The following is a 7,136-nucleotide window of genomic DNA, read 5'->3' as shown; positions in this document are numbered from 1 at the left end:
TGGCATGGGAACACCTAGTAAGTCATGCCCACATAAGAGGCATTGTGCCCTATTAGCAAAGTAGAATTGTGTTAGCTCAATAAAAATATGAGTTGTGCAAATTTAGAGGCATCTCTGTTCCAAATGTATACACTGACTATTTGTGTCCAACTTGTGGTAAGGTCTTCAGAACTCATATTGTTCTAAGTAGCCATAGTTGGGTACACGATATAGTGACCTCAGCATTGTAATGTCATTTTTGTCCTTTATGATTATGGGGGTTAAGATTGATTATGAAGTTGAAAAAATTCTAAATTAAAAATATAATAATAGCAACAATTATCTCCTGGAGTTGTTGTGAGGGGGCAAATTAGATAATATTTGTAAAGGACTTATCGTGATGTTTGACAGATAGTAGGCAGAGGAAGAGTATCTCTTTCCTTCTGCACTCCCATAGCTGTACTCTTTAGCGGTTACCTCTCTGCTGCTTCTGTAGATTCTCTTCTTTCTGATAACACTATTAGAAATATTTTTACTCACCTTTTAGTCTCTTCATTGATTAGAGTACATAAACTATTTTTCTCTCTTTTTCCTCCTCTCCTACATTTTATTCCCCTTCATATTTTGAAATTCAGTCCTTCAAAAAACATCGATCACTTGCAGGGATGGTGTTGTGAGATTTTATTCCCTGAAGTCTCAAATCTCTGTCCACATCACTTCACTCTTGCATATTTGTGTGCTTGTAAGAGAGAAATCTTGCAATGATGTCTGTTGTTATTTTTGTTGCCGTTGTTGTACTTTGCTGCTGTTTTCATTTATCTGTCTTTGTTTTTTGAAAAACAAATGGGGGTAGTTGAGAAACAAATGATTTGATCAGGTCTCGTTTCCTTTATAAGAGTGTTTTGAACAGTTCTTTATTATTGAATATCCACTTTTTTCCACTTATGGTTTGTCTCATTTTCAGACAAGGTGATCTTGGGCTGCGTCTTTAACTCCACTGTTCTTTGGTACATTATTCCACTCTCTCTTGCATTTTCTCCTGGGTGAAGAATAATCTTGCATATTCAAATATGCTCTTCTTTATATATGAATTTTTTCTGGGCATTTGCAGAATTGTTGTTTGTCAGTGGAAAATTTTCAATTTAACCTTTATGTGTCTTCTGGCTTGCAACAAAGTTTTTTTTCCCTACTTTAAATGATCTTTTGATCCCTTTTCAATGATACTTTTTTTTAGTTGTTCTGAGAAGTTTCTGGTATTATTTCTTACCTAATGATGTTTAGCTCATTTTTATTGATGTGTTCCATGAGAGCTATAATTTGTGAATTTTTCCCACATATCCTGTCTTTGTGATCAATATACTTTTGTTTTTAAATATTATTACTATTTCTGCTTCTCTTTTTCCAGATTGTCATTAACTACTATGAAAAATAGTTTAAAGTCAAGAATAATTAGAGAAATTCAAAAATTTCCTCTTTTACTTCTCACTTATCTGGTTGGAAAAATGATAATCAAGGAAAATGATGGTTGTTTGAGAGGCTGCAGGGAAGCAACCGATTAATGTTTTCCACTGAATTTGTGAATTTGTTTTGAGAAGCAGTTTGGAGTCTTGTCCCAAAAGTTACTAATCAGTCCAGTACCTTTGAGCTAGCAATATTATTATTAACCTTATACTCTCTAGAGATCAAAAGTTGAAGAAAAAGATCCCAAATGTACAAAAAATATTCATAGCAGATTTCATTGCAGTAGTAATGAGTTGGAAAGCAAAGAATGACTAAGTATAGTTTATGAATTCTACTATAAGAATGACAAAAATGATGCTTTGAAAGAAATTTGGACAGGTTTTGGAGTAAATCATGCATTGAAATGAGCAGAAACAGAGCAATTGATAAAATGAAAGCATTTTTTTCTTTAGGTTTCTGCAAGGCAAATGAGTTTGTGGCTTGCCCAAGGCCACACGGCTAGGTAATTATTAAGTCTGAGACCGGATTTGAACCCAGGTACTCCTGACTTCAGGGCTGGTGCTTTACTCACTGCACCACCTAGCCACTCCAAATAAAAGCATCTTTATGAAGAAAAACAACTTGGAAAGTCTCGAGGTTCTTTGTTTTTTGACTTTTTTTGTAGGACTTCTTTTTTCTTACTTGAATTTCAGACATTTTGAATGAACATTTTCCCATAAAGCCCATGGGTGATTTGTCTGGTTCCTGTCTTAGATTTTTGTCTCCCATGAACTTATAGCCATTGATTCTGTCATTATTATTAAATTAAAAAATTTGGAACTCAAGATCTTGTAAAAATGAATGCTAAAAATTGTCTTGAAATATCATGATATTTCAAGACAATTTTTAGCATTCATTTTTACAAGATCTTGAGTTCCAAATTTTTTCTCCCTCCTTCTCCTCTCTTCTTTTTAAAATGGTACTCAATTTGATATAGATTATACATGTGCCATCATGTACAAAATATTTCCATTTTAATCACACTTGTGAAAAAAGAAACAAATTAGAAAACATCAAAAGAATAAAATGTAAAAAGTACACTGTTCTGCATTTAGAGTTCTTAGGGTTTTTTTTAAATCTATGTGTTGATAAGATCTTTTTTTTTCCTTTGGGAGTCCTTAGTACTTTTCTTGGATCATTGTGTTACTGAGTAGAACTGAGTCATTCATAGTTGATCCTTCTATAATATTAATATTGTGTGTATTTTTTCTTGCGTCTGCTCATTTCATTTTGCATTAGTTCAGACATGTCTTTCTAATCTTTTCCTCAAATTTGCCTATTCATTATTTCTTATAATACAGTAGTATTTCATTACATTCCAAAACCACAACTTGTACAGCTATTGCGCAATTGATGGATATTCTTTAGATTTCCAATATTTTTCCACAGCAAAAAGAGGCGCTATAAATATTTTTGTACTTGTGGGTTCTTTTCCTTTTTTGATGATCTCTGGGATACAGACCTAGCAAGGGCATAGGTGGATCATGCGGTATGCATACTTTGATTTCTTATGAGCCCAGTTCTATATTGTTCTCCAGAATGGTGGGATCACTTCACAACTCCACAAACAGTGCATTAATTTCCCAATTTTTCCATATCTCCTACATTTATCAATTTCCTTCTTTGTCATATTAGCCAATATGTGTGAAGTCACACATCAGAATTGTATTCTTTTGAATTTTTCTAATCAAAAATGATTTAAGGGGTTGATGAGGTTGTGCAGTGGATAGAGCACCGGCCCTGAAGTAAGGAGTACCTGAGTTCAAATGTGGCCTCAGACACTTAATAATTACCTAACTGTGTGGCCTTGGGCAAGCCACTTAACCCCATTGCCTAGCAAAAACTAAAAAAAAAGAGTTAAGATACTTCTTCATATTCCTATAGAAAACATAAATTTTCTTGAAGCATAAATATTCCTGAAAACTGCCTGCTCATATAGAATAGAACAGCTTTTATCCTTATAAATTTTACTCACTTCTCAATATATTTCAGAATTGAGGCCTTTATCAGAGACACTTGTTGTAAAGATTGTTTCCCAGTTTTATGCTTTCCTTATAATTTTGGTTGTATTAGTTTTATCTGTGCCAAAGCTTTTTAATTTTATATAATCAAAATTATCTAGTTTACATTTTGAAACGCTATTTATCTCTTCTTTGAACTTAAACCCTGACCTCATTTAACTTTTTAACTTCTCCATGAGTATTTGGATACTACACTATTTGGTCAATATATATTTAGTATTGAAGTTACTTTAGTGTCTGTGCTCCCTTTTAGCATGATGTAATTTCCTTTCTTATGATTTTTTATTAGTTTTTTTTGGCTTTTATCAGAATTCCCACCACTGCTTTTTTAAATACTTTAGCTGAAGATATATAAATATAAATTCTACTCCAGTCCCTTTCATTCTCTGTGTGTTTCTATCAACTTCAAATGTGATTCTTATAAACAACATATTATAGGATTCTGGATTTTTATCTACTCTGTCATATTTTTCCATTTTATGGATGAATTTTTCCTATTCACATTCACTTTTATGATTATGAACAGTGTAGTTCCCTTCAACTTACTTTTCCTCCTGTTTATTTTTCTTTCTGTTTGTCCTCTCTCCTTCTAACCTTTCCCTCCTCAACAGTGCTTTTCTTCTGTCTACCACCTCCTCCAGTCTTCCCTCTCTTTTTTTCAGTTCCTCCCCCCCCCCCCCCCAAAAAAACACCTGACTTACTTAAGCTCCTTCCCTCATACTTTTCTCTTGGGTAAAATAGATTTGTATATGCAACTCATGGGGTTAATTGTTCCCTCTTTGAGTCCATGCTGATGAAAAAAAAAGGATTCAAGAAAAGGCCATCACTCAACCTGCTACATTTTTCTCCTTTATAATGGGATTTTCATTTTGTTGGTTTTTTTCCAAGGCAATGGGGTTAAGTGGCTTGCCTAAGGCCACACAGCTAGGTAATTATTAAGTGTCTGAGGCCACATTTGAACTCAGGTACTCCTGACTCCAGGGCCGGTGCTCTATCCACTGTGCCACCTAGCTGCCCCAATATAATGGGCTTTTCATGTCTCTTTATGTGAAATAAATTATCTCATTCTACCATTCCATTCCCTCTGCACCTAATGTAGTCCTCTTTATCATACCTTAATTATTTTTGTCATTCTCTTAAATTCAACTCATGTCCATATCTTCTCTTTATATTTATTCCTTCTAGTATACTATTAGAGGTACAATTTTTAAAAATTGCAAGTATCATCTTTGCATAAGGGATGTAAACAATTCAGACTTCACTGAGGCCTTTATGGTTTCTTTTCCCATTTTGTTTTTTTTAGAATTCTCTTGGGTCTTGCTATTAGAGATTGAAATTTTTGTTCAATTTGGAACTCCTTATGAAAATTTGAAATCCTTCTATTTCACTTAATGACCATTTCCCTATTGAAGTATATTAATTAATTTCACTAGGTAACCTTATTCTGCAATTCTATTTCTTTTGCTTTACAGAATATCATATTCCATATTCACTAATCTTTGAATGTTGCATTTGATAAGGCCTATGTAATTCTGATTTGGACTCCCTGATATTTGTATTATTTCCTTCTGTTGACTTGTAGTATATACACCTTGTAGTACCCTATCCACTGTGCAACCTAGCTGCCCCCAAATATATTTTTTAAGGAATTGTTTCCTCAGTTGATTTTTTGAAACTCCTTTTTCACCTGGTAAATTTTACCTTCTAATCAGTTATTTTCTTTTTCTAAGCTATTCTCATATTTTTGTAACTCTTGTTTCGTTCCCCAAATTTTCATTTAACTCTAATATGATTTTTAAGTGCTTTTTTGAACTTTTCTATAAGTTCTTTTTGGGATTGAAACCATTTCCCATTTTTCTTCTGTCCATAGGTCTTTTTGATACTGTTGTCCTCTTCTGAGTTTGTACCTTTTTCTTCCTTATCATTATATTAATTTTATTTGCTCAGATTCTTTTGTGTTTTTTTTTTTTTGCTCATCTTTTTTGACTTTTTTCCCTTTCTTTTAAATTTGAGATCTTCTCTAAAGCATGACAGGAGCACTCTCAGGCTTTTTGTGTGAGGGACTGCGGCTGCTGCTGATTTTTGCCTGAGGTACAAGGTTCAGGTTCTGTACTGAGAGTCATGGCACTTCGAAGACTGTAGGGGATTTGCAGCATGCATGATACTGATCCAGAGTCCTAGTGATGGTATCTTATGTGTGTTGAGCTGGTTTGGGTGTTTTTGCATTTCTTGGATTTGGCTATTAGAGGCTGACTATTTGCTAAGGACTAAGTTGAGCTGGAGTTTTCAAATTAGAGCAGGAGTTGTCCTTTTCCCCTGCCTGTGGTCAGGCACATAGGGAGAGGGATCCTAATATTGACATTTGGTCCACTGAACTGGGGCTCAGGATCTCTGGTAGGTTAGTTGAGGTGGGTTTGCTGTGAGATATTTTATTGGCCAATTGTAAAAGTTTCTTGGGCTATTAGATTGTTTTAGCTCATTGTTTTATTGGTTCAGCTATTCCAGAATTTGTTTTGGGGGATTATTTTATAATTGTCTGGAGATGAAAAAGAGAGAGTAACAATGATTTATGCTTCCTCTGCCATCTTGGCTTCTGGAACTAGAATTTTCTTTTCTGTTATTCTTATTTTTCCAATATTATAGCTATCATCTAAGGCATCTAGCCTGAGAATATGAAAAGACCATCTTTTCCTCTTTATGTAGTTGGATCCAAGCCTCCCCTTTTTCCTTCCCGTCTCTCCCTTTATGCTTTACTGACCCCATTAGATCGTAAATTCTCCTAGAACAATGACTATATGGTTTACTGTTACTTGAATTATCAACACTTAGCATAGTGTCTAGTTCCAAGGAAAATCTAAATTAATATTTGTGTTCATTCACTCATTTCTTCATTCATGCATTCATTAAATTACTCATTCATTCACCATATGTGGCAATGAAGGTCTCATTCTACACTGGTAGTCTACAATGATTGTGGCATATTTTTAATAAGCACTCATATAAAGTCAGGATGAGTCATTTCATTAATTTAAATTCTTATATTTCTTGTATTTGGTTCATTATTGTACAATGCTTTGTTCAGTGTAGGTATATGTATAAATCTTATAAATCTATATCACACATATATGTAAATATGCATACATATAAATTTATATTTATATATATTTATATATTTATAAATATCTTTCTTGGATGTTCTATTTTTATCCTGTATAAGTTGATATATGACTTCCCTGGGTTTTGTTGAATTATTCTTATGTTTCCTATATAAAACAATTGAGTCACAGTCATAAAATACAATTTTTCAATCCCTAATCAATAAGTGATCATTTAACTTCCAGATTTTTTTTCTAGCTGTGAAAGATGTTTTCCTTGATATGTTGCATCCATGGTACTTTTCCTGCCTATCCACACTTTCTCACAAGATCCCTCTGAAGATGAACAAGCTACTATGAATAAGAATTCCTCAGCTCAGGAAGCCAAGCTGTGATTCTTCTTCAATTGAACAATTCAGTAATTCCTAAGAGCCTACCATAAGGAATATATCTGAAAACAGATTTATTTATCATTTACCTAACTTGACTTGAGCCTCAGGTCATTAACACTGTATTGATCATAATGTTGGAAGAATTGATA

Source organism: Macrotis lagotis, chromosome 1, assembly GCF_037893015.1.
Source record: "Macrotis lagotis isolate mMagLag1 chromosome 1, bilby.v1.9.chrom.fasta, whole genome shotgun sequence".
Taxonomy (NCBI): domain Eukaryota; kingdom Metazoa; phylum Chordata; class Mammalia; order Peramelemorphia; family Peramelidae; genus Macrotis; species Macrotis lagotis.
Note: the sequence above shows the minus strand (reverse complement) of the source record.